This window comes from Equus quagga, unplaced genomic scaffold (assembly GCF_021613505.1).
Source record: "Equus quagga isolate Etosha38 unplaced genomic scaffold, UCLA_HA_Equagga_1.0 73442_RagTag, whole genome shotgun sequence".
NCBI lineage: Eukaryota > Metazoa > Chordata > Mammalia > Perissodactyla > Equidae > Equus > Equus quagga.
In genome coordinates this window covers 8,802,099-8,806,277 of record NW_025802777.1, presented here as the reverse complement: position 1 = coordinate 8,806,277, position 4,179 = coordinate 8,802,099, and the positions used below count along the sequence as shown (strand labels likewise).

At 45.8% G+C, this 4,179-nt stretch overlaps 1 long non-coding RNA gene across 2 annotated transcripts; it reads left to right on the top strand.

Annotated features, from left to right (window-relative positions):
* Positions 1–1,424: 1,424 nt before the first annotated feature.
* LOC124234392 (uncharacterized) lies at positions 1,425–2,752 on the top strand. Of its 2 annotated transcripts, none has more exons than XR_006887293.1 (3): positions 1,425–1,870; positions 1,943–2,025; positions 2,665–2,752. It is a non-coding gene; the product is annotated as an uncharacterized LOC124234392 (long non-coding RNA). The 2 variants fall into 2 exon arrangements; XR_006887292.1 differs by having other exon boundaries at positions 2,660–2,752.
* The last annotated feature ends 1,427 nt before the right edge of the window (positions 2,753–4,179 follow it).

Genomic DNA, 4,179 nt, shown 5'->3' with positions numbered 1-4,179 from the left:
GATTTCTATCTAAGCCATTGGTTCTTGAGTTTTAAGCTGATACTGTGGATAGTTCCGGGGAAGTTTAAAATTTGCTACACTTCATAGATTTTATGCCTCACCAAATTGTCCCCATCTTGTTGGTTTTTGCAGTTCAGCCCTCACATGCCAGCTGCCTCCTGTTTCTAATACTGCATCTGGTGTACATATGGCAGCCAAGCAAATAGCCTGCGGATATTTTTAGCTTTCTCAGTTGTCCTCATTTGCTGAAGTCCTGCGGGGTGCTACAGAAATGGCTGAGTTGGAGCATGTAATTGAAGGGAGATGGGGAAAGGTTATAATTTGGAGGCAGTGGGTGGAAATGAGCCAGCTTGCTCTGCCCTCTCATCTCCTACCCTCACGGGACCCCTTTCACTACTTGCAGGTTGATATTAAATGTTTCTTTCCTGAAGAGCTTGAATTTATTGCTCTAGGTATGACGTCGAGGCAGCTGCCAGTGTATTTTTCCAGTCAGGTTCTGTGATATCAGAGACAGTGGTGACTTAGGAATTTCAGAGTTGTTCTTTGGATTCTGCTTTTAAAAATAAGAACGCTTTGTTTTAAAGAGATTAGTGACTTGCTCCAGGTCACATGCCCTGCCGTTGGTGTCACCAGGAATAGAGTCCGCATCTGCAGTTCTCCGGGTCCACAGGTGGTTCTTGATACCTTGTCCTTTTGTCTTGCAGTGACTGCTGTTTGCCGTGCATGCCCCTCATGTATGTTCCTCAGCTTGGCATGTCCATTAGTGGCAGGAGGGATATTTGTCATAACAATAATGGTTATTTATTTAGTGCTTTCTGTGTGCTGAGTGTATACAATCCACTCTCTGAAGGAGAATTCACAGATGGGGAGCTGAGGCTTAGAGAGGCCCAATGGCTTGTCCAAGGTCACACTAGTAAGCATAGTACATGTTTGCCCAATGGCTGGACCACTGGGTGTTCTTTTAGTTTATTTCCTCCTCTAAGCTTTTTGGACCTATTTGTTGTCCTTGACCTTGGGAATTAATCTCTTACCTACTTCAGTTCGCTAGATATGTAGTTTGGCCCCAGAAAATTTGTCAGGAACAGCCAAACTCAGTTATTGCATTTGTACAAAACTCAAAGTAGAAGTTTTAAAAATAAAATTTCCATGACCTTAAACATTTTATTTTGATTTACAAATGGGTAAACCCTGAGACTATTAGAGATTACTCGAAGTGAAAATTCCAACAGCAGGTTGTAACATGTTAGGAAAGTATTTCTCCAGTGCGCATCAGCATCTGCTGCTACTTAAAGATGAACAGGCCATTTATACACAAAGGTAACAGGCACCTTCAATCGCTGTCGTCACATTCAAACAGGTGTATGGTGTAAATTCCTGTCCTTGGCTTATCTGACTTTGAAAAAGTTATGGGGCAAACCTGGCTATCTCGTGCCACCTGCCAGCTTGTTTTCATGATCGTGTGTGACCTTGAATAGATGAGGTATGACCTTTTTATATTCAGATGCTTTTGTAAGCGAAAGTTTTTCTACAACATCTTTCCTGAAGTTCATCTCATCCCCATTCTAAAGGTCTGTGGAATTTTCTGCTGCTTTTCTGAATTCTAAGTGCATTGAAAGAAGCTCCCTGGTGATTGTTGAATGCAGAGCTCTCTGCCTGCATCAGGTTAAGACTCGGGAGCCGCGTGGATGGGTTCGAATCCCGGTTCCCACCGTGTGACCCTGGATGCATTATGTAATCTTTCCGTTCCCTCGTCTCGGAAGTGGAGACAATAAACTCTCCCTCGTAGGACTGCTGTGAAGGCAGAACGAGTTCATGCATCTGTGCACTTCAGCATGCCCGCACGACAAAGGGAAGCTGTGATTATTGTGCTGTAAGTGCCGAATTTCAGAAAACCTAGGGGCCCTCGAGCCCATCTAGTTGACACCCCTTTCTTCATTTACAGATGGGACCGAGGCCCCCAGAGGGAAGTCACTTTCCAGAGTGTGTAGGTTCTCCATCCAGAGCTCGAGTCTTCTGAGTCTTGGGGTATGTGTCGTATTCTAAAAATGGTGGCATGCAGGGCCTCAGAGCAGATCCTGTGCTCCGCTGTGTCCCTGCCGTGTCACTTCCTGCCTCACCTCCTTCTTGGTCTCCCTCACGTTTTAGAGGGAATCCTAGATAGGAATTTCTTTCTTAGGACAGTTTTTTCCCCCTGTCATTTATTCCCTTCCCTCCAGATGTTTTTTAAAAACCTAGATTAGCTTAATTAACACTCAGAGGACCTGAGCACCAGAAAGGCACTCAGCCATAAACCGGCTCTTAGGGCAGGAGTGGGTGGGGGAACAGATTCTGGACCCGGGCTCTCGTGTCCTCAGATGGATGGGAAGGAGCATGTGTCGCCTTAGGAGCAGCGCTGCCCCGTCCACTTGGGCCCAGGCTCCCAGCCCTGGTGAAGGGCAGCGAGGAGATCTTTCTGCCCAACAAGGGCCAAGGCTGTCTCAGCCCTCACCTGGGCCATCTGCTTTCCACCGGGCTCTGGGTCTTGTGGGAACCCTTAACCCTCCTCTCTACAGAGCTTGCTCTCTTTGCTCATCTGCCCTCTCTCCATCAAAGAGGAGTCTTCCTAAGGTGGTCTGCTCTAGAGAGCCCAGACTGACCTGTTTCTTCTCTTCCCCACCAGAGCAGTGGGTCCTGGTCTTCCAGCTCCCTCTCCTCGTGTGCCTGTCTGCGTGGACCTCATTGATCGGGAGTGAATTCACGGCTGGTCCAACATGAACTGGAAGGTGAGAATAGTTTTAAACACTTAGGGCTTGGGTTTGTTCTTTCTCCTGATTCTAAGAATTCAGAATGATAGTTTTGTAGAGGTAAGTTGATTAAAAAGATTAAAGCAGGAATCATAACATTTAATCTTTTAAGTTAAAACATATAAATGTACATTTGTTCATCAGACTTTTGGAGGCAGGCGAGGCCTTTTCTTTGCCAGGGTGTCCACTGCCTCCAGATCTGCCTTACTTCACTTGCAAAAACCACGCCTTTGAAGTTTCACCTACAGTGTCACATTTTGCTTTCTTTAAAGTGGATTAAGATCTTACAAAGCAATCTGTACACAAAGTCTTTCCAGATTGTAATGCTCTTCCCTAATCTTTTATATTTGTGTTGCCAACAGCATTTTTTTTCCAACTCAAATTAAGCCTTTCAAAGCATTCGGTTAGTTTTCATGGAAACAACTTTTTCTTTTATGTGGTCATATTGCATAAGTGTCAATGTTTAAATAAATTATCTGTTATAACATCAGGTACACTTAAACTGACTGGGGAATAAACACCACTGACCCTTGTGAAACATGAGATCAGCTGGTGGGAGCAGAAGTTCAAGGGCAGCTGAAGAGGTTCCCATTAACCATGGGCAGCAGTCTGCGGGTCTTAGAGAGGGAGAGGAGAGTGCCCCGTTAGATCTCTGAAGTAGTGGGGTGAGCTTGGGAAGTTGGCTAACAGAGCAGCCCCTAAAATACGTGTTTATTGTAGATTCTTTGAAAAGTATGAAATCAAATAAAAATCATACATTGTCTCACCATCCAGAGATGGCTGCTGTTAACAATTTTGGTGTATTTTCTTCCAGTATTTTTTTCCATATATATAAGTTTAGTGTGTGTACTTTCAAATTTAGGTTCTTGTTGTACATGTTTTTTCAATTATTATAAGCATTTCCTTGTTCAAAACATCCACCTGCTTTCTGTTGCAAGAACTGGAAAGGTCTGGAAGCAGGATCCGGGAGCTAGGAGAGTACAGACCCTCCCTCCTTCTCCAGCTCCTTGGGGCACGGGCTTGGGGTCCCTGCAGGAGGGCTGTGGGGACTTCTCCAGAAGAGCCTGGTTGAAGTGAAGGAGGCAGAGTGAGGATTCTGTGAAGGGTTGAAAATTAGGCGCATTTGTTAATCAGGTAGTGGGGTTCCAGAGCTCACAGTGAGACGGTGGGAGAGAGAGGGTGTAAGGGGAAGAAGCAGAAGCACTGGGGGTGGGAGTTAGGGCAGGACTTCTGCCCGCTGCAGCGCCGAAAGGACGGCAGGCAGTAACTGTGCTACAGGCCATGTCAGCAAGGTCAGAGCGCTGTGCTTGGTGCTGCAAAGGCTCTCACACTTCAGCATCAAAACCACTGTGTTAATAGGCCTCTTGTGGCTCCCACCCCTGCATTTCTGATCGAG